General features: G+C 49.7%; 1 long non-coding RNA gene across 3 annotated transcripts; it reads right to left on the minus strand.

Annotated features, from left to right (window-relative positions):
• Positions 1-553: 553 nt before the first annotated feature.
• LOC118970409 (uncharacterized) lies at positions 554-17648 on the minus strand. Of its 3 annotated transcripts, XR_012121283.1 has the most exons (5): positions 17516-17648; positions 7063-8957; positions 6463-6646; positions 5435-5727; positions 554-2026 (listed from the first exon to the last, which is right to left on the minus strand). It is a non-coding gene; the product is annotated as an uncharacterized lncRNA (long non-coding RNA). The 3 variants fall into 3 exon arrangements; XR_005058323.2 differs by lacking the exon at positions 17516-17648 and having other exon boundaries at positions 7063-11300; XR_005058324.2 differs by lacking the exon at positions 17516-17648 and having other exon boundaries at positions 5435-5663; positions 7063-9487.
• Between the last annotated feature and the right edge of the window lie 6055 nt (positions 17649-23703).

Raw genomic sequence — 23703 nt, forward strand, 5'->3', positions numbered from 1 at the left:
AGGGGTAGCAGGGCCCGGGTCCGTGGGTGGAAGGGCAGATGGAGGCCTGAGCAGCTGGCCTCTCAGCTGCCCTACAAAGTTCGTGGGGATGACCAGTCTGGCCCTGAGTGGCTCTTGGGCTGCCCCTCTTGTCTGTGGATCTTCCGAGGGCTGTTTGGGCAACTTATGTGAGACTGGAAGCTTCTCTGACTAAATCAAATGCAGCTGTTTGAATATAATGGTGAGAAAGCAAAGCCTGAGAAAATGGAGGGCTCTCCACGCATGAGTATGGGTCCTGCAGGCGTCATGCTCACAGGCCGGGATATTGTCGCAACTCGTTTTGGAAAGTAACTGAGCGTGTCTGCTTATACCGGAAGGACGCATGCCTTCCTGTTTGTTTGCAAATAGTGAAGTTTCACATTTTCCTTATCAATGTTGCTTTGCTAATCAAAAAGCAGAAGAAATATTTTAAGTTCACTGTATGAAAAATTGAGTTTTCATTTGGGTTTCCACAACCACTTAGGTGGGACTCATTTTAAGAAAACTCAGTGTATGACAAACCGAACTTTAAGGCTGCAGTTAAACAAGGGTCCTTTATTCGATGCACTGTAGGCCCGCAGTGAAGGCCATTAACAACCCCTCCAAGGTGTCTGGAAGTCACTCGGTTCGGGATCACCGACCCCTTTCAGTGTTAAAATAGTAAAAGTTACTGGCTATGAAAGATCAATCGGATATGACAATAACCCTTCATTTAGATCTTCCACGAGGTCAATCAGAAAATACTTATTTTATCAAAACTCAGTTTATGCCCGTTATCAGCAGCAGCGGGTACACACTTCTCATTCCCCTCGAGTGCGTCGCAGAACGGCATCCGCTTGACCTTCACTATCAGCTATGCCCTGTGCTGTGAAACACTGTGACTAGTTTCTGGGTGATGTTTCCAAACAAGTCCCCTTATGCCCCATAGGGGAGGGCTCAGGCGGTGTGCTTTCCTCCCTGGGGCCCTCGTGCACCCACCTGTGCTTACTGGAGTCTGTGGTAAGGCTGGTGTGTGGATGTGGGGGAGAGAGAAGTGAATAGGACGGGTTCCGGGTTCTGGTCCCCCAGGGAGACGGTATGTCAGTAACTGACAGTACAGTGCATGGCTCAGGCAGTGTTAATGCAGCCACGTTTTAGAAAAGGGTCATCTTTTTCTGTAAAGCACCAGATTAATTTTAGGTTTCTCAGGCCAGATGGTCTCTGTCACAACTGCTCAACAAAAGAGCTATAGAAAATTCATAAGCATCAAATTCAATGATGAGGCACATAGAAAATTCATAAGCATCAAATTCAGTGATGAGGCGCTGAAAGACTTTCCTCTCGATCAGCAGCAAAACAAATAAGCCCGCCATCACTGCCTTTGTCCAGCCCACCCTGGAGGTCATAGTCACAGCATTTGGGCAGGAAGAAGAACTAACAGGCATCCAATGGGAAAGGAAGGAGTAAAACATCTGTTTTCAGATGACATGAGCTGCTACATAGGAAACCTTAAGGGCTCCACAAAGAAGCTGTTCAGTAACATGCAGGATACAAAATGGACATGCAAAACTGAATGGCATTTCTATACTTTAACTATCTGAATGAAAAATCAAGGAAACAATCCCATTTACAGGAGTGGCAAACAGAATGAGATACTTAGGAATAAACTTCACCAGGCAGGTGGGTGACCTGGACACAGATCTGCCATTGTCATCCACAACGGGGGGCAAGGCCGGGGAGCGCCTGGCCGGCCGAGCGCATCGTTGCTCTGATGACTGATGCGCAGGGACTATTCCCTTGCCAGGACCGCAGCAGTACTGCTCAGCCTCTGAGCCAATGGACTGAGAGCACAGGACTCTTTGTTCAGTTGTGAACTCGATCTGCAAAGATCACTGGAAAAAGGTCACATCATGCCGGTGCCTTGGTGAGCAAAGAACGGAACCAGGTTCCATTTGGCATCTTCTCTTGATTATCCTACTTGTCTCGACCCATGTCAATTTTCTGTATTTCTGAGTGTCCACTTCCTTACCTGTAAATAGAAGAAGTTGTCTAGCTCAGTGGTTTCAAACATTCTTTCATGCCACAAGCCTGTTTCATATTCAAGTAAAATGCTGTTGGGTGTACAAAGCGTTTAGGGCTGCCGTAATGAAAACAGCACGCTGGGTGGCCCGAGCGACAGAAACCTGCTCTCTCCCAGTTCTGAATCTGGAGGCCTGGGACTGAGGTGTTGGCAGGGCTGGGCCCCTCCTAGGCCCTGAGCGAGAACCAGGGTACATTTCTCCCTGGGCTCCTGGGCTTCGCCAGGAATTGTTTGCTCTGGCCTGTGGAAGCACCGCCGGACCTCAGCTTCCATCCTCATGAGGCCTTCCCCTGTGTGCGTGTCCTGTGTCCAGATCTCTCTTTTATAGGGACGTCAGTCATACTGGGTTGGAGCCACCCTCATGACCCACTCTTAATCCCATCCACAAAGACCCTGTTTCCACATGGGGTATCGTTCTGAGGCACTGAAGGCCAGGGCTTCAGCATGTGGATTTGGTGGACACAGCTCAGCATGCACCACTTGGAAGCACATTTACTTTAAAACCCAGCAGAAAAAGCTGCTCCCATTGCGGTGGAGTAGAATCCCAGGGACCTGGCCCCCTCTGCCCTGCCAGTCCCAGGTGACTATCTTAAGGCCCAAGTAGTGAAGGACATACGTTTCCCAAAAGGAGATCTGGCCTGGGACCTTGGGCCACCCTGGACAGTCTAACACTGAGCCTTGCAGTGGGCCTTGGGGCACAGGGTGTCCACTTGACCACCAGAGCAGTGGAGTCAAAAGGTCAACCACGTGGGCACCCCACCATTCTACAAGATCGAGCCCCACAGATCTGCAGACACGCGTGTCCCTGTGGGCGGCACTCCAGTGCCAGGGTGAGGCACGGCCCTCACTGCGCCAGGAGAGGGTGCTCCGGTCTCTGACGCTGCCCGGGCCCCCTTCCCTTGGGCTGACTGACCTGAGCAAGTTTGTGGGAACCCCAGACCTGCAGTTGGGGTCGAAAGGGAGGGTGGTCTCCTGTACGCTGCTCCCCAGCTTCATGAGACCAGATAATCTTTTCTTTAATGGAGAGTTTTCAGACCGACAAAGTAGACAGGACCGTACAATGAACCCGCACGCACCCATCACCGAGTCTCCAAAACGTCCCTGGCCAGTCCTGCTGCGTCCACCTTGCACCCACTCCTTGCCCACGCCCTGTATTAGTTACTTTGAAGCAGTCATCATTTTATTCTCTGACAGAGGCTCTCTCACTCGTGCATCCATTTTCACCCTCTGCCCCCGTCTCCGTGGCCGTCCGGGGCCATCCTGTCTTCTCTCTCCCTGTCCTCCTCCGCCTCCCCGTCGCTTCCCAGCTCAGCCACGCTGTCTCCCCTTTCCTCTCTTCTCCCAAGTTATGTGTGGCCAGAACATGGATAGGGAATATAAATTTTATTTCCCACAAAAATTCATTTGTACTTGGTTTCTAATTTTCAAAGCATGTGAGTTTGGAAAGAAAGAAATCTAAATCCAATGAACTTATCTCCCAGTTGCTTTTGTGGCATTTTTTTTCTCCCCCCCCACCCCTGCCAGATTTATTGAGTTAAAATTTACAAATAAAATCATAAGGTATTTAAAGTATACAATGTGCTGCTCTGATACACATGCGCATGGTGGAAAGCTCGCCCACCGAGTCAGGGAGCTCGTCAGCCCCCAGTTACCTGGGGTGGGTGAGGTCACTTGGGTGCTGCCCGCTCAGCACGTTCCCGTCACACGGTACGGTGGCATCGGCCGTGGTGTCCGTGCTGCACGTGAGACCCCAGCGTATTCATCTTCTACATGAAAGTTTGTGCTCTTTTGCCAGCCTCTCCCCCCCTCCGCACCCCCAGACCCCGGCAACCACATTTCAGATCTTCCTATCTCTCTCTCCAACCCCTAGTGTCCCACTCTGTCCTTGTTCAATGGCGTCTGTCAAAAAAGAACAGTCCCTCTGCACCTGTCTTAAACCCGTGTGGGTTGGGGTCCTACTGAAAGGCGGGGTTTTGCTGGCAGAGACTCTCAGAGGGAACATGTCAAGAGAAGGTGAGCCCGGGCATAAGCACCTCCAGGGGCGGCTACCAGTGTGTTAGGTCTGTTGGGGGAGAGACTTCACGTTGGCACTAGGTTCCTAGCCTTATAGGGGTTGGTAGGACTGCCAAATCTTTTGAAAAGTGGAACTGAATGAAAGCAACTTTAAAAGGAGAAGATCTACAAACAGGGTAAAGTTCAAGGGACAAGTCAACTAAAAAAAAAACGCAAATTTTGCAAGTATTTATCAAGAAAGCACAACCATTTACCATGTATTGAGTGTTCAGGTTAGTGCTTTATACGCACTGCATTCGTGCACAGCCACCCGCTGTGATCAGTTCCCATGAACCAGAAATGATCAGAGTCTGGGTTCATCACGTGACCCGGACGTGGCCGACCCAAGCGCTGGTGTTGATTCCTCCCGCCGGGATCTGAGGGCTCTCAGCGCACGAGGGGACTTTGGCCTCCCCCACATTTCAAGGGGGAGGGGGAGAGTCACAGAAACAGGTCTGAAAACTACAGACTAAGGGGGTGCCCAATGAATGCATGTAGCCTGGAGAGGACATTGGCCCAGGGGACCCCAAAAGAAAGAAGATTAAAACTGTAGGCACGCTGTTTTGCAGCCTGCCATGTATTATGCAAGGGCTCTTCTGACCCCTTCCCCACAGCCATGGGGCCGGCTGCTCTCCGAGGTCCCCTCCTGGCCGACAGGGTGCATACAGCCAGGTTGCCAGCTCTGGTCTGGGTGGGGCATGCAGCCCGCCCCCCACGTCCCAGATGCAAGCTGGAGTGGCTGTGACTAGGAAGGGCCACCTGGGAGCAGACAGGCTGGTGTGATGTGTGCCTGGAGGCCTTCCACCTGCCCTGTCTCAGCGGCAGTTCCCCAGCAGGGTGGCTTGCTTCCTGACCTGGGCTCCCGAGTGGTTGATGTTATGTGTGGCAAAGAGGTGGCCGTAAAAAGTCTACTCTGCTTTGGTCATTCAAGCTGGCCGCCGGGGAATCACGAAGGGGTCCCGGAGGCCCTGCTGCAAGCCAGCACTGAGTGTAACTCACGGCACTGGTGTGGCGGGGAGGCCAGGCCACCCCCTGCCTCCCTGCTCCTGGGGCAGGCCTGCTGGATCCCCTGCCCTGGCCTGCACCAGCCTCTGGGGACTCAGTACCCCTGCCTGGTTGCCACCCCACACCCACACCACCCCATCAGAGGCACAGCAGGGCTGGCAAGTAGGTGCTCCCCACAGGGCCCTCGGCCCAGACATGGGCAGTGCCTGTCTCAGCTGGCAGAAGCCACGAACCAGAGCCAAGTCTGGGGGTGAAGATGGGCAGGAAGGTCCCAGGTCGGGCACCAGCTCTCAGCCTCACCTGCATAGATGCAGCATTGCACTTCAGGGATGAAGATGGCAGTTCAGCAGTGGCCCTCCCAGAGCAGGGCACAGCGCCTGTCCCACAGCCCGGGCCAGCCCACATCCCAGAGCTGGGTGAGGGCGTGAACCTTGCATCAAACCAAGAGGCTGAGGCCCGAGTCAAGCCAGAGATGCTGCCCAGAGCGCCTCATCCTTCTCCCGCTGGTGGGGACATGCTTTGTTTTTTCCTGAGACGTCAGAGATAAAACCAAACTGAGTAGTCATGGTCTGCTCCCTCCCACTGCTGGGTCTCTGTGGAGGAGGAGACAGTGTTTGCAAAATAGGAGTGCATGTGGAGAGTGGGTGTATTGTTTTTTGTTGGCTTATTAAAGTTGATATCTAAGATGCCACATGAAGGAAGAAGGATGCAGTTAGGAAATGATGACCATTTTAGATTCTGCAGTGTCCACTTTGTCCTCATCAGTGACTGTGCCACCAATGACGTGGACCTTTTGGGGGGCTGAAATGGGCAGATGCCCTGACATTATTTTCCAAGAAATGCCAGTTTGGAGATTGGAGGGCAGAATAGGCTTCTGCTGGCAAGAGGGCATCTATGTTTGCAAATCCAGAGCGTGTCCGGGCATCTCCCTCCTGCACTGTCGCAACTAATGCTGCCAAGTCCAGAGCCCAGGGCTCCTTCCCCAGTCCTGACGGCAGGTCGGGGAAGACGGCCCTGCGTGCAGCAGGATGGCCAGTCTGAGCAAGGGGGAGACAGCAGCCTTGCGGTGCTGAGAGCAGCCCGCAGTCCACAGGGCCTGGGAGCCCCTCCTGTGGATCGTGCATGGGCTGTGTATGAGAGTAGACCGTGTGTGAGTGTGTGGCTTTGTGAGTGTGAATTGCACATCTGTGGGGATTGTGTGTGTTGTTTTGGGGAGTGTGAATCAGCTAGGTGTGAATTATGTGCGAGTGGTTGTGAGAGTGTGAATTGCATAAGGCATGGGTTACACATGTGGCTTTCTGAGAGTGGATTGTGTGTGGATGACTTACCCCTGGATGAGGTTGGGATGGACTTGCTTCCAGCATGTGGTCCTTTGGCATATTTACAGTAAGAGGGGCTGTAACAGGCGGCCCTCCATTGTCCGTGAGATTCTTTCCTATCGCAGGCACCCGGTGACACACGTACTGGACCCTGCCCTGCAGGGCATGGCTGGATTGTGTCTGGTGGCCCTGCCTACAGATGCGTTGACCTCAGGTACTGGCTCCCCTGACCCAGGGGCCTGGACCCCAGCTCCCCCTGCCAGTGCTGCAGAGCCCTGGGCTGGCCTGCACAGGACATTCAGCCATGGGGCCTGGGGACAGAAGGGGCCCCTGGGGCCTCAGGCCCCCTGCCAGCCCTCTGCCCCGGCAGGGAGCCAGCGTGCCGCAGGAGCTGAGCACGTCTGCGTCACCCCAGGCCTGCTGGCTGTGGGCGGCTCCCCCCGCAGGTGCTGTGGCCCCACAGAGAGTGGGGCCCCAGCCAGGGAACAGCTTGCCCTTGACTGACAGGGCTGCTCCGCTGTACACAGCAGCCAGTCTGGGACTTTGGAAAGGGGGCAGTCCCATCCCCCAGCGCGTCTTCCCTTCCTGCTCAGAATGTGCGATCCTTACCCAGAATAACACTCGCTTCCTTGACAGCAAATGGAAGGACTTTCAGGTGAATAGCGAGCCACGTACAACCAGGAGCTTATGACACATGGAGGTCAAACATCACAGGTCCCTTGACCCCGGGAGGGGAGTTCTGCAGGCCTGAGATCCGAGGCTTCCACCTGCACCAGAAGGACTCCGAGGAGAACTGCGGTGTCCAGGCCCCGGGCCCAGTGGGTTGGAGAGACGGAGTCCTGGGCTCCTCTCGGAGCGCCCATGGCCCTCAGGGTCAGCACAGGATGTCGCTGCCAGCTTGGAACTATAAAGAGACGCTTGTGTCCACATGTGGCCATCATGCCAGAATTCTATTCAGACTCCACCGTCTGGGGAAACCACTGTGGTGGGACCGTGGAACAGAACAGGAGAGCGCGTCTGTGTAACGTCATAGGCCTGCGATGGCCTTTGTGCCTGGAAATGTGTTTCAGACAAATAGAGGCGCCCCAGGCCCTGGAGGTGAGTGCTGGCTGTCCAGGAGGAGACGGGAGCCTGCTGCCCGTGACCTCTGCACCACGTGACTCTGTGGCAGCAGGTGCCGCAGGCGAGGCCAGGCCCAAGGTCACTGCCTGGGTAGCCATGTCACTGTTATGACCCCATAGAAAACAGATGAGCAAGAAAAAAGGATCAATTTCCCCTTTGATAGGACTACTGCATTTGCACAAAAGTGCAGTTTTATGGCCAAAGCAAATAAATGACGTGTTCAGGTTAATTATTTAGCCCTTTAATGAGAACATTTCCAGGGGCCCCAGCTTCAGGGCTTTTCCTGTGGAGACACGAAGCCCGGCTCTCAGGAGCCAAGGACTAGTGTGTCCACTGACGTGAGACGGGAGCGGACGGACAAGAGCCGCGGGGTGTCCACCTTCTCTGGAGGCCTGGGGCCACGTTCCTTCTCAGTTAGACTCGTCCAGGCCTGGCTCTCCCAGGGGGCCCTGCTTGGCCTCAGGTGAGATCCGCTTTCCTCTGCCATCATGCAGCTAACCTGCAGCCCAGTGAGAACCAGCTTGAGCGGGGGCTTCAGCATGAGTTTGAGGGGACACAGTGGGGGCAATAAGAGGGCAGGAGGGAGGACCCAGACATGGAATTGCATACGTAAGTGCTGGGACCCACTGTGTGGCCTAGGGAGGGCTCACGTGGCTGAAGGGAGGGGCTGCTGCTCTGGCACCCCCACATCTTATGTGGGCTCAGTGTGCTGGAGGACACGCTCACAGTTCCACACTGCCCGTGTGTGAGGAAGGAAGAGGCCCAGGAGGCCTTGCTGTGCTCCTGGTGGTGTGCTCCATGCACGTCCACATGTGTGCATGCACACACATGTTTATATGCATGTGCCCTGTGCATGTCTGCATGTGTATATATATCTGCATACCTGTTTATGTCCATGTGCTCCATGCATATCTGCATGTACACATACACCTTTATGTGTACACATTAATGTGCATGTGCTCTACACATGTCTATATTGCATATATATGTGTGTGTGAGTATGTGTGCTCTGTGCATGTCTGCATGTGTACATGCATATGTTATGTGTGTGTTTGTGCCTACAAACATGCACTGGGAGACTTGGCCTCCTTTTTCTTGAGAACGAGAGATCACTTTGATCGGTGTGCTGCTCTTGGTGTGGACTGAGAGGCTGCCCTGCATGTCCTGTTCATGCCCACCCAGCTCTTTCCCTCCTGGGCTGGGGGAGGCCTGCTCCTGCTCAGAGGCTCCTCCTCCTGCTTCCCTGAGCACCTGTCCCAGGCCCCAAGCGGACCACTCACGTGTGCGCCTCATTTGCTTTCGCCCACGTGTCCCCTGGGTCACAGCGGGTCCCTGCTTGGCCTCAGGTGAGATCTGCTTTCCTCTGCCATCATGCAGCTAACCTGCAGCCAGTGAGAAGAATGAGAAAAGCTGCTGAAACAGGGAGATGATGGATATCTAATCATTATGTTTTTGTTGTATTTTTGAATGAGCATGAAAATTCATCTCTGGGAAATGTTGAACAGCAAATGAACAAAGCCCCGTAACAGCCCCAATCCTCCTCCGGAGTCTGCGCGCCAGAGGGCGCTGCGCTGCGGTCCGCCCGGGAGCAGCACCGCTGCACACACATTTAGGTCTCATTTTTTAAAAAAGGCAAAAATGCCTTATTGTAGGTTTCTGCTTTCCTCGAGAAGAAAACACACGATACTGTTTTAAGCTGCAGCAGTGAAAAAAAAAACATGTGAAATATGTGATGTGGTGTTTTTACCAACTGTCTAAATAAAGGTTTAGTGAGTCACTGTGGAGAACAGAAAATCTTTCTTTATTTTAAGAGCTGCAGTTTAAGAGAGTTTTTTTTTTTTTAATGCAAAAGCTTCCCTTAGGTTTGTAACTTAAACATTGCCCATATGCTAGATCCTCCCTGGCCTGAATTCACAGCAAAACTGAGATTTCATTTTTTTTAAAGTGCACTTTAAAAGTGTGCTGGTTTGCCCGGCATCCCCTCCGCGGCTGGAGAGACGTGTGCTCTCATCTGGCCCCAGAGGGGGCTTTGTGTCCTTCCTGAATGTTTGGAGGAGCGCCACCATCCCAGAGCAGAGCGGAGGAGGCTGCACCCTAACTGGGTCCTGAACCTGTTTCCCAGAGTTACAGAGGAGGAACCAGCAGCCGTGTCACTCCTGAGCCTGCAGCCTGGTGGCCTGGCGTCCACCGACTGGGTCTGGAGAGAAATGGCAGCCCCCAGCTCGCCCGGAGAGAGCTGCTCATCACCACCACCCCGAAAATGCTTCCGGCCAGAGACAGGTCCTCATCTGTTTCTTTATTTTCAAAGATAATCCTCCACTTTCCTTTCTCATCCAGAATTTTGCTCCAAAGGTTTCAGTAGAAATGTCATTGGCATATTAGGCTGATTTTTTTTTAATGAGGTAGAAACAATTGTCCTGACTTCCAAAATTAGGTCCAGGGATGAGCTTTAAAGGCCCACATAGGTTTTAAAGCTCCCAACTTACCTCTCTGTCTCAGGGCCCATTATTAATGAACGCCTTCACTTGCGTAAACACAACCACACAAGTGTTCCCAACCACATCTATAAAACTATTTAATGCACTTTTTGAAACAAGCATCTTATAGTCACAGTAATTGCAGTTTTACTAGACCTTTAAATGAGAAGCAGCCACTTATGAAGTTTTGATATGGTGAGCTGATTAGACAAGTTAAACATAAAGGCACGATTTATGGGGCTCTATCCCCACATGCGTGCCAGTGCGCGCTGCTTGGCGCAGCCGAGACAGGAAATCCTGCTAGGTGCACGGCTTTATGCCACTTACAGGTTGCAAGTAGTAAAGAGAAAAATGCTGGATTTTACAGGAAAATAATATTCATAAATCTCCCACAGTGAATTACAGTATAACTCAGAGCTGTCTTTGTTTTTCTGCTGCAACGAATTCAATTCTGTTTCCAGTGCAGAAATGATAAACACAGAATCCAAAGTGGAAACGCCTTGCCCTTCCCAAGTGTTTATGGCCGATTTACAGCTGGACCCCTGGAACAGCTTCTGCAATAATACGGCACCGCGCCGGGCCTGGGTGTTTTATTTTACCTCCTGAGAGTACAATTGCTGAAGGCCATGAACTTGTAGGGCGTCCCTCTCTGCCTTGTGCCCATGTCCCCATCGTGGGCACCTTTGCCCTTGGGACACAGGTGGCACCACCTCGGGCTCGCTCCAGGGAAAGAGCCCCAAAGAAGCCTGCCCTTTGCTGGGCTGGCCACAGGGCGCGTGGCTGGTCTGATCTCAGAGAGCACAGATTCTTCTCCACTGCGGCACCCGCCACGGGGCCTCTGGGGGTGGCACGGTGCTAGGCCTGGGTCTCCCGGGCTGGGGGGCACTGTGGACCCGCTAGGTAAGCCTCCTCAGGTACCCCTAACCCCAGAAGTGTATTTCCTTCTGGATGTCCTGAGATGTGCTGGAGAGATTTCTCCATCACCCCTAAGTCCTCAGCCAGCTGCTCACAGCCTGAAACATCCTGTGTTTGTGTGGCCAGCACACGATGTGATGTCCGATCTGTTTATTCCAGAGTCTCATTCTCTCTCCTGACGCCTCTACTTGGAGACGCCCTGGGCAGCTCGCCCTCAGCCGTCCAGCACCTCGTCTCAGGCCCTCCACAGAGCTCTGCAGCCAGTTTGCAGACCAGCTCCCATCAGGGCTGATGGGCCCGGTCATTCCTGTTCCCCTCAGTGTGGGCTCCAGACCCAGGCTAACCACTGCCCGGAACTCTGCCTGCAAGAGCCCCGGGAAGAAGGGACTCTGCTGCTAGAACCCCTCGTCGGTGTGGGGCTGTGCTTGTGGTTCTCTGGAGCCTCCACAGTGGGTGTGCGGAGCATGGGGCATGAAGGGAGGGCCGTGTCCCCAGGCCAGGGCTGGGGGTGCAGACCAGAGGCCAGGTCTCCTTCGAAGACATGCGGGTAAGAACAACGATAATCACCTGAAGGGAACAGTCACTGGCCACAAGCCCGTCTGCCCAGATGGCAGAGAACGCCTAGTGCTCAGGGGGTGCAAGGGCCACGCTTTGGGGCAGGGGCTGGCTGCACACGGGGTGGTGGGGGCGGCCACCCGCTCTAGTGCAGGTCAGAGGACAGACTGTGCAGGCAGAGGAGTTTCATTTGGCTTTAGAGTGACACACGCTTCTGGAACGTGGGCCCATCCCGAGAAGGCTGCAGTGTTGCGGTGTTTGGGGCAGGTGGGCAGAAACAGGCTTTGCTGCACCCCCTCTGCCTGGGGCGGGGTTTGGGGTGGTTCCCAGGATGCGCTCAGGCTGAGCAATGGAGCTGTGGCTTGAGGCCAGGGGAGGAGGGCCTGGTGCAGAGGGCAGCCACGCGGGGTCCTGTCTGGGCCACATCCCCATGGTGTGTCTGCCAGGTGGGCCTCCTCCACAGCCGGCGGGTGCCACGCAAGGCTGCCGAGTGCCGCCAGGGCGGGGTGTGCGGAGCCCCTGAGCAGCATGTCCGTGGGGGTGGGTGTCAGCATGTACATGCACATGTGAGTGTGCACATTTGTGTGTGTGTGTGTGTGTGTGCGTGTGGTGCAGGTGCAGTTTGTGCGGTGGGGTGAGGTTCACATGGACACGCTCACTCAGCACACCGTGTTTCACAGCCACGAGCTCTCCGTCTTTAGTGAACAAAGTCGGAACAAGGCCAGGCCTTAGGGCGCTGTGCCCTCCTCATCAGGCAGTGTTTCCTTCCTCCTGGGCTGGGGGCCGCTGACACAGAAGCCCCGCGTCCCATCCCTGGTCTGGAAAAAGCAGTTAAAAGGCACGATCTAGAGTGTCGTTGTTCCTCAATCTACCTTTTCCCGCAAACCATCTTTTATTCATGCATTTTTCTAGTTACTGCAGTGTGTGCTTGACTGTCAGCCAGAGCCCACACACGGCACACTGGCCGTGTGTCCATCCAGACAGGACCTGAAGCCCAAAGCTGCCCCCGCCACCAGCAGCTCCAGGGACACTGGGGAACTACTGGCTCCCCACGTGGGCCGCCAGCCTCATCTAGGACAGGGTCCCCGGAGCCCCACATTAACATGTCCCTGGGGCTCCAGGCTGCCGGCCCACCCTGAGGGTGTCCCACCTGCCAGCCTCCACAGCCACATAGACCAAGTCCTTAAGAGCATGCTGCTTGCTGTCTCTGTCTCTGTCTCTGTCTCTGTCTCTTTGGAGAACCTGAATTAATGTAGCCTCCAAAGCCAGAAACTTCTGTTTGCTTGGTTGGCAATTGTGTAACTCAGAAGGGACCCAACAGATTTGCTTGGCATTTGGAGGAAACTGAATTCAAAACCTTACCTTGCAAGTTTTCCCTCTGGTTTGGACTGTTCTAGTTAGGTTGCTAAACCACTTAAAACCAATGACTACCCTAGAAATGACACACACTGGTGGCACACAGCTGAATTTAGATTGAAGAAATATTTTCTGATGGAAGTCAAGCTTGATAAAAGGAATGCACACTGCCGTGTGTGAAAGTATGGTATTAATAATTAAGCCATGCGATCATTACCTCAGGATATTATTTCTTAAATATCTCTTGCAAAGGCAATATGATTACATATGAATGATATCAATTTTCTACCAACAAAAAATCTGCAGAGATAGAAATTGAATTACACTGTCCAATTTGCTGTAAAGTTCACTGTATGTGAAGAAATTAATCAAAGCTACCACCACCCATTTTTATGGGAACATAAAATGATGTGAACTTCCATTTTTAATAAAGATGCATAGCACTTTTATGAAGACTGACTAATAACACTATAATGAACTGAAAAGCTACTGATATATTAAGAATGAAAATCTTGAGGAATGTATTTACTGAGACTTTTTCATGTGAGGCAGTGTTCCTCTGAAGTCTCTGTTTGACTTATTATAAAACGGAGAGGAAATTTCGAAGGGCAGCACAGATGAGTGCTGTGTGAGTTTCTCATCTTCAGGATGAGAAGGTGCTCCTGGAGCTCGAGGGTGGGGGACACTGTCAGGGCCCCAGGGACGCCAACACCAGGTGTCTAGGCACGGCCGTGGGGGAGAGGGGTGCAGGGGCCAGCTGGGCACCTTCTTGATGGTGTAGCCCCTTCACCTTCTCAGCCTTCAGAGTACCACCCCTCCACCACGAGCTTCTCGGGGCACCGTTTCCTGGGACACAATCCCCAGAGACCAGGGGAGGGACGTGGGGTGGAGGTTAGCCACTCAGCATGGCACCCTTGATGCTGCTGCATCTCTGCTAGCTCCCGGTAGGATGGCGTCTCTGTCTGCAAGCCCAGAACCCTGGATGGGATGCAGACACACCGACTGTAAAAGAAAGGCTTTGACTGCTTCTTCTGTGTGTATTTCTTTGCTGTGGCTCATGTACACCATTGCATTTACCAACTTTGGGCAGATGGGAACAGCCTGCCTCAGTCTCCAGGTAATTCAGAGGGTCTGTAGAAAGCAGCGTGCCCAGAGCCAGCTCTCAGCCTGTCTGCATGCAGTGGAGGGAAGCAGCTTTAAACACCAGTGCCAACACCCACAGCTCAGCAGCCCAGCCAAAGCCATGCAAATCTCCACTCCTAGTGTTTTCTCAAACATTTTCTCAGAATAAAAACCTAACACATGCTTATCACAAAATTTAGAAATAGAAAAAAGCATTAAGAAGAAAATAACCATCCTCTGAAACTCCCCCTGCCAGAGACCACGTTGGTTAACACTGGTGTGTGACTGCTTTCATATAGTCATATATGCACATGTTCACACTCGCATCTTTACACACACATATATGTAGCTGTTATCAAACACTCTTACATCTTTTGATCACTTTTTAAACTTAATTTTGAATGGTTAACTAATGTTCATGATTCAAAAGCCAGGAAATGCCAACCGTTTTTTGCCCTAACATTTTGTGAGCGTTTTCCCAGGCCACTAGCATTTCATAGATGTGTTTTTTCCACAGCTCCAAAATGTAGCCCTCACAGGGGCAGGGAATTTACTGAGCCCTCCCTCTCTGGATAGGACTTACTTCTGGTTTTTCACGTCTGCAGCACTTGGGCAATGAACCTCGGGTGCACACGTGGTGTGTCCTTCCCCTAGCGGGATACACAGTAGTCTTTTGTGAAAAGACAGGGCAGCATAAGCAGGGAGCAGCCTGCCTGGGGAGGCTGCCCGCATCCAATCCCAGCACGGGGCCTGCTGCTGCTCCCGCCAGCCCCCGGGACTCCATGCAGTGCGGCTTCCCCGAGGTGGACACCCGGGACCCCAGCCTCTCTGGACAGCCATGTTATTGCCCCACTGACACCTACTCCATGGTTTTAGAGGGCAGGATAGTCGCTGCACCTGGGGACAGTTCAGCTCCTCCACCAGGGTCATCTGCACATGTGAACAGTTCAAGGCAGTTAAAGGGGGACCGTTTGGAATTGGGGAGATCTGGCAGCAGTGTGCCCTGACCCTCTTTACCAGATGCAGGGTGAGAGACCCAGAGAAGCTAAGAGACGTGTCCCGAATTTGCACAGCTGATCAGCAGCAACAGCAAGACTCAGACGGGCCCTTCTGACGTGTGACCCCAGCTCCGCTTGCCTGCTTGCTTGCTTTCCCACACTCTCAGGTCAGGACAGCTTGGCAACCTTGGAAGGTTACTGTGTCCCTGCAGAGCTGTCTCTGGGTCCACTCTCTGCCTCGCTCCTGTCCCTCCTCCGCCCCCGCGTCCTCCTCTCTCCGCTCCCGCCCTCTTCTAGGCCTGTGTGCTCCCTGGCTGTCTCCCACGGGCGGGCTGGCTGTCTCTCCCGCTTGCCTAGGCAATTCCCTCTGCCTGAGCAGTCTCCTCCCCCAGCCCTGAGCCTCGGGCACATGATCAACTCCTCATTCTTCACCAGCAAATGTCTCCCCTTCTGGGAATCTTCCCTAACCTTCCTAGACGGAGGTAAACACTGTCTCCTCGGGGCCCACGGTGCTCAGGCCGGGGGAATCAGGACCACTTAGCGCTCTGTCTGCACTTAGCACAGAGTCTGGCACAGGCAGGCATGGAGGGAGTGCTTAGCAAGCAATGGGCTTGATTAAAGACATCCTTGGAGGGCGGCGGAGTCGTCTGCAGGCTGGGACAAGCGGCACATACGGGACACTGTCACCACAGCTGTGTGCGAGGTTCCACCCGAGTCCCCAGCAGCCCTGGGGAGAGCCCCGCAGGGGGCAGACACTCAGGCCCAGAGCAGGTCCTGATCCGTGGGACGCTGAGCAGGTGCCCTCGCCTCCCAGTCCTGGTCTGCCCTGTGTAAATGGGAGTCATGTCACATGGAGAGGTGGTTGGACAGAATCTGGAACAAACACCTGTGTAAACTAGGGCTCAATACACTCTGCTTGTTATTATTACTGGTGGCACTTGTGAGATCATTCTTGTGAGCGACAGAATGACATTCCTGCAAAGGTGTCCACTCTTAACGCCGGAGCCCGAGAGCGTGTGGCTGACATAGCAGAAAGGCTTTGCCGACGTGGTTAAGGCTGCAGACATGGAGGGAGTGCCCTGGCAGACGCAATGTGACCCCGAGCACCCTTGTATGAGACAGGGGATCAGAGAGAGAAGAGGGGAGGCCAGAGCAGGGGAGAGGGCGGCAGGCTCCGAGCAAGGAGGGGCCAGAGCCCAGGGACGCAGGTGCCCCAGGAGCTGGGGGGTGCAGCCCTGCTGACCGAGTCTGGCTCTGAACTCCAGAGCATAAGATAATGAGTTTGTGTTGTCTTAAGCCACTGAGTTTGTGGTGATTTGTTAGAACAGCCATAGGAAACTTACAAAGTCTGACCAAGCCTGTTTGGTGGGTCCCCGCTGTCCACGGCATGAATCCCATCTCCTATTGGGCTGACCATGCACTTCCTAAAATCTTGGGCACCCCAACCGCTGCTGGAAGTGACCATCTGCCTGGTCACTAGAGAAAGCTGAGACCACTGAACTGTGTGACAAGGGGGGGAGAGTACCAGAAAGGGGGTCTGCAGAAATCCCGAAGTATGAGGCCAGACCCCTCCACCACCCACCCAGTTTGTCTCAGTAGTGGTCAGAGGTCTGCCCCTAGCACACCAGGCCACTCCCTGCACCTGGGCCCTACCCACCAGGTGCCTGAGCCCTTCTCTTCCACACAGTCCACCCTGACCACCCTCTTTGGGCACGAGTTTCCTCACAGGGGCCCTTGGGGCAGCACTGTGGCAGCTCTGCTGGTAACCACCATGGGTCCGGGGGCCCGTGGACTTCTTGTTTCCTGCCATGGGCACCCGGGGAGGACACCGGCCCTGCCTCCCCAAGTCCGTGGGAGCTCCTGGCATCTAGCAGGGCCTCGCCCATACTTGTCAGAATAAACGGCCTCCTGTACGTGTGGGTGACTGACTGACCTGGGAAGCAGAGGTGGGTGCCAGGTGAGACCTGTGCCACAGAGACTCCTGCAGATATGGGCACATCCTGACTTTCCACATTTCTAGAATTATTGGAATTTGACACAAGCATGTATTCTATAATATTAATTTTCAAAATAGGAACTTCTTTAAATTAATAAACAGCAAGCCTTAGATGATTCACCAACCATGGCCCTTTTTAAAAAAAGAAAAGAAACAGCTTGAATTCCTAGGCCCATGCTTCCACATCAAGTCCCTTAATTCCTTCCCAAATGGGAGAAAATGGTTAAAAAGCTAACAGCTTTGCTATCAATGGAAGAAGCCTGCACGATTTAAATTAATGATTTATTCCTTTAAAGACAGGTTGGGAATCTATCACAGGGGTGATAAGCTGCGAAGTGTCCTCTATCTGCATATAGCTGTGTTGCACAGCAATATCTAGCAGTGAATATGGGCGTAAAACCATTTTTCTCCCCCAGTTTCAAGCATATCTCCCGAGTCCGAGATATGTCTGGCTCGTTTTTCCAGTATTGCCGCAAACAATTCCAGGGCCTGGGCAGGGGGGTCTGCGGGCGGCGGCTCACCTGTGGGCGTGGGTGGCTCTCCGCACAGCCTGTGCCCAAAGGCGGGTGCCCTGCAGAGGCGGGGCTGGGCCCACCGGTGTGACGGTTGCCACGGGGGTCACTGCCACGGCGGTCGCGCTGCGCACTGGACACCCCGGCAGGACATGGCTGCGGTTGCGCAGGCTGCTCCCCTGTCGCGCGGGGCGTTCGGGCTCCTGTGGCCTGGCCCATGGGGGGGACTCCGCCGGCTGTGCACCCGGGGCCACGGCTCACTCTCCCGCAGGCCTCTCTGGGGACGGGCCGGCGCTCCGCCGAGGCCCCCGGGGAGGACCCGCAGGCAGCAGAGGCTGTGGGGCCTGGACACGGGCCCCGGCTGCTACCCTGGCCTTACAAACCATCTCACCCAAATCTAACCGAACACTGGCAGCTGAAAGATGAGTGAGCAGAGACCCAGAGGAATCTAGTGACTGGATCAGGCAACAAAAAAGCTCCACCAGGCCTTGGGTGTTTGTGCGCAGAGGGCGTCTGGAAGGGTATAAAGTCACTCTTAACGGGGTTGCCTCTGGGGGCTGGGGGCTGTGGTATCAGGGATTTCCTTTGGGTGAGAAGGGAAGACACACATTTTTTATTTAAAATGCTTAAATATACTGCTGTTTAAGAGAGACAAGTATGACACTGTTTTTGTATTAATGCATTAAAAAAATTTTAAAGACTTTCTTAGAACACTTAACAGCAAAAGTGAGTAGAAAGCACAGAGACTTCCTATTTCCCCCTTCCTTCATGCACCCCACAGCCTCCCCACTATCAAAATCCCCCAGCCTTTGTAACAACTGAGGAGCCTCACGCCAGGATCACCCAGGTCCGTGGTCTGTGCTGCGGTGCACCCGTGTGGTGTGCATTCCATGGCTTTGCACAAATGTGTGACAAATACCCACAATCATAGCATCACACAGAGTATTTCACTGCTGCAAAAATGCTCTCTGCCCCACCTGCGCATCCTCCCGCCAGCCAACCCCTGACAACCGGCTGCCGTCTTACTGTCTGGTCCCTCCTTTTGCCTTTTGTGAGTCACATATGGTTGTTGGAATCACAGAGCATGTAGCTTTTTAAGATTGACTTCTTTTGTTTAGTAGTAAGCATTTAGGTTTCTTTCATAGCTTTTCATAGCTTGGTAGCTCATTTCTTTATAATACTAAATAACATTCCGTTGTCTGGGTATACCACACTTATCCACTCACCTACTGAAGGACATCTTGGTTGCTTCTCAATTTGGGCAATTATGAATAAAACCGCTATTAACACCCCTGTGCAGGCTTTTGTGCAGACATATGTTTTTAGCTCCTGTGGGTCAAAGCCAAGGGGTGTGACCGCTGGGTCATATGGCGACAGTATGTTCAGTCTTGTTAAGAGTCTGCTAAGCGGTGTTCTGAAGTGGCTGTACCTTTTGCATTCTTGCCAGCACTGACCTGTAATTTTTATCGTGTCCAGTGACCTTGCTACATTCTCTGTATATTCTAAGAGTTTGTCTGTAGATTCTTTAGATTCTCTACATATGCATCCTACATGCATATGTACACGTTCTACATACACATTTTCTACACGTACAATCAAGTTTTGAGTAAGGAGTACTGACAGTGTTATGTCTTTGTTTCGAATCCGTATATTTTTTCTTGTGTTTTACCTTGGCTGGGACGGCCCATCAAATGTTGAGTAGAAGTGGTAGTTTTCCGCAGTCTTACTGCAGTTCTGGTGTCTCGGGGGATGTTCTAATATTGGACCGTGAGGTATGATTTTTCTGGTAGAAGTTTTGTGAATACTCTATATCAGATTAAGAATGTTATATTCCTTACTTGCTAAGAATTTTTATCATGACTGGGTGTAGAATTTTATCAAATTCCTTTTCACTTTCATTTTTATTAAATATTTATTTTTTCCTTATTCTGTTAATGTGGTAAAATACATTGATTTATTTTAATGTTAAATTATCCTTACATTACTTTAGTAAGCTCAATTTGAATGTGGTATGTTATTTTTAATATGCCATGATTTGCTTTGATAATTTTTGTTCAGAATTTTTGCATTTATGTTCATGAGAGAGATGAGCTTGTAGATTTTTCTCTTTTATAATGTTCTTACCAGGTTTTGGTGTCAAGATTATTCTGTCTTTATAAAAATGAATTGGACAATGCCTTCCCCCCAACCCCACTTTTAAAATAACATCTTTTTGTCTTTGTATTTGTTCTCTAAGTGCTTGTAAAATTTGATGCCTTCTAGGACTGGAGATTCCTTGATGGGAAAGTTTGAAATTATAGATTCAATTTTTAAAGTCAGTATAAGACCATTCAGATTTTTACTTCTTTTTATATGAGTAAGTTGCTTCTTTCTAGAAATTTGTCTATTTCATCTAAAATTTCAAATTATTTGGCATAATTATGTTTATAATACCTTCTTTTATATTTTAATGTTCATAGAATCAGAATCTATAGTATAATACAATTTATATCTCCTTTTTCATTCCTAATGTTGAAAAGTTATACATTCTTTCTTTATATTTTAATCATTCTTGCCATAAATTTATCAATTTCTAGTCTTATCATATAACTATATTTTGTTGATCCTATTATAGATTTATTTTCTATTCCATTGATTCTGTTTTTATCCTTATTATTTCCTCCCTTCTACTTTAGTTGTGTTTGATTAATTGCTCTTTTTCTAACTTTTTGAGATGGATATTTCTATCATAGATTTTTCAGCTTTATTTATTAATATAGATCCTTAAGGCTATAAATTTTCATCTAAGCACAGATTTAGCTGCTCAGAAATTCACACATTTTGTTGTCACATTTTTATTATAATTCAGTTCAAAATAATTTCAATTTCCAGATATTTCTATTCATTCATATCTCTTCTTTCCAATTTGTTAGTCATACATTATTTACTGTCCTTTTGATAATTACCCAAGAGATTATAATGCTTGAGTAATATAAATTAGTACTACTGCCACATGCCAGGCAACGCTAGGGCCTTAGAACCTTTTAACTTCATTTTACCATTGTGACTTTCATTTACTTGAGAATTAAGACCAATAAGGTATGCATTTTACTATTACATTTACTACCTGACATTATTATTGCTTTTTCGCATTTGCCATTACAAAATACATGTTAGAGATTTGAGAGATGATATCCTGAGAAAGACTTGTCATCTTTGCTGTCTTTGAAGATGGCAGAAAGGGCCACTAACCAAGAAATGAGGGCAGCATCTCAAAGCTGGAAAAGGCAAGAAAATGGATTTTCCCCTAGAGCCCCCAGAAAGGAACACAGGACAAAGAAAAGAGGGAAATGAGAGACAACAAAGGGAAAGAGCCAGCCAGCCAGCCAGAGTTTCTAGAGAAAGGCATGCAGGATGCAAGGAGAACACTGAGGAAAGCCTTGCATGTAGATTGGAAAAGCATCATTAATGACCTGGCAGAGAGAAGATGAGCCACTGAGGCGTGCGACAGTGCCAAATGATGGTGCTGAGGACACCACAGACAGGGCCCATTCACAGAGACTTAAGGGAGCCCAGAGATTTGAGGAAACAAAAGAGAGAGAGAGATTCAATGGAGAAAAGTGAACACAAACACATCTGGAGAAAATAATCTTAAGTAAACATACCCAGTGGGAGAAAAAATATATATATATGTATATGTTAAACATATGTATCCACATTCCCTTAATTTCTGTAGTACTTTTAATGTGTCTGGTATCATCTTCTTTCTGCCTGGATAATGAATTTTTAGTGCTGTTCTATAGCTGATACATTTCCTGTGCTTTTATTTATTGGAAATATTTTTATTTCATTTTACTTTTGAAGAATATTTTTGCTGGGTAGAGAATTCTAGGTTGGCATTTAGATTTTTTTTCAGAACTTTAAAGATGTTCATTCAATGTCTTCTGGCTTCCATAATTTTTGTTGAGAAAGCAACTATCAATAATAGTGTTGCATTTTAAAAATAATGCACCTTTTTATTTTTATTAATTTATTAGTTTATTAATTTATTATTTTTTAATTTTTTTTCCCACGCAAGAGATTTTATTATCTGAAGGAGAGAGTGGCTGCCCCACAGGGGGGTGGGGAGAGAGAGAGAGAGCAAGGAGAGCAGGGGGACAGAGAGAGACAGAGACAAAGAGAGAGAGGGCAGCAGAGAGACAGAGAGAGAGCTAATGCACCTTTTTAATCTGTCTGCTTGGAGAGTTTCTTTGCTTTCCAATAGTCTTTGCATCATATTATCCAGGTGTTACTGGTCTTGTAGTTATCCTGCTTGATATAATAATGCTTAATAATATAATCTTAAATAGGCAGATTGATGTCTTTCATCATTTTTGGAGAATGGTTGCTATTACGTCTTCAAATATTGCTTATGCTGCTTTCTGTCCTCCATTTCTGAGACTCTAATCATGCAGACATTAGACTTTTCACTATGTTCTATGTGTCTTTTATTCTCTTCTCAGTACCTTTCAGTATATTTGCCCTCTGTGATTCAGCATGGATGCTTCTACTCATTTATCTTCTACTTTATTAATCTTTATTTCTTGCCAGTACAATCAATTATCTCCTAATTCTTTCACTTTTCATTTCTACAGTTTTTATTTAATTCTCTTATGTGGATTCTGGTTCTCTGGTAGATTTCTCCATATTGTCATCTATTTTCCTGACTATTTTAGTTACAGTTATGCCAAAGTGCATTTATCTGACAATTCCCATTATTAGGTCAGATCATCTGTTTCTCTATTTCTATTGGCTTTTTTTTCTCTTGCTCTTGTTTCTTGTATGTTTCTTGTATGTTCCATTATTATTTGTTGAATGCCATATATAGTCTATGAAGCACTGTAAATAGCTCCCTCTACCCTCTGATCATCAGTTAGAATGGCGCATAGGATCGTAATGCTCCCCAAATGATCGAGCTATTTCTAGGCTGAATTGCAGTTTTTATAGTCTATCTCACTGTTTTTCATCTCTTCTTCCAGGATGTAGCTCTCCAAAAGTTCCAAATAAGAGCCTATATATTTAATGGGTCTCTCCTACTTGGTGGGCCCAGAAATGCAATTGCTTGTGCTTGGCCTATGTTTTGGCTTATGTTTTTTTTGTTCTATGTTTCAGTCTATTTATATTTACTTTTTTAGCTTTTTGCACAGATTGAGAATTTGGCAAATGCTTCAAATGGGAAAACCATGAATGTGGAAGTCACCTGTCTGTGTCCTCTTTCTTGGGATCTTGGTTCTATTTAGACATACTTGAGATCCAATTTATATCTCTGTAGCCCTGTGAGATTATAGAAATTGACATGGCTCCTCTGTTTCTTAGGTTAAGACCATGCTCAGATTGTTAGATTTTGCCTTATATCAAGAATCTGCAATAGCCTTGAGAAAAGGTATGGCTCATAAAATAATAGCTCACTTCTCTGAAGTTTCCTCATCTTAGGATCATGCCTCCTAAGTCCTGGTCCTCTCACTGGCCCTCCAGAACCTTTAAGATAAATAACTCTATCTAGAGCTAGCTACCTGTCTTTTGCCTTCTCTCTCTCTCTGATTCTCATTACTTCTCTATCATCTGTCTATCTCTCATCACTCTCTATCATCTATCAATCTCTCTCTCATCTTTATTTTATCTGTTTATCCTCTATCATCTATGTAGCCTTTGATATCTAGCTAGCTAGCTAACTTTTCTAATTGTTCTTGGCAGGACCATTGATCCTGTTCCTCAAATGGTCGACTGAATGTCAGGCATTGACTGGAGACAGAAAACCTATCACAGTACAGGTAAAACAGTATTCCCCAAGTGCTTTCCAAAGAACAGATATTATCCAAGACACTGCTCAAACAGAAACATGTTTAAATGTTTGGGAAACTTCGTACATAATACTCTCTTCTTGATGACCGACCACACACAAATGTACATTCAGAGTTCTGAGGTGTTACATGGTAAAGAAACTTTTTAACCTGTACTTCTCAATCCTATTTGATCATGGAACCCTTCTTTCTCAAAGCGCCCAATGCCATCACACACCCCATTTCAGTGATATGATGAGCATCATAGCTGCTCCTGAAATCCCAAGGAAACCTGGGTGGTGGAAGCCTCTCACTAGCAGTCGCAAGATCCAGGATTTCAGGGCCAGCTTGGAAGGAACACAGTCATCCGAAGAGCAGCCTGGGTCAGTCTGGAATCAA

The sequence above is a fragment of the Manis javanica genome, chromosome 9 (assembly GCF_040802235.1).
Source record: "Manis javanica isolate MJ-LG chromosome 9, MJ_LKY, whole genome shotgun sequence".
NCBI classification, from domain to species: Eukaryota; Metazoa; Chordata; class Mammalia; order Pholidota; family Manidae; genus Manis; species Manis javanica.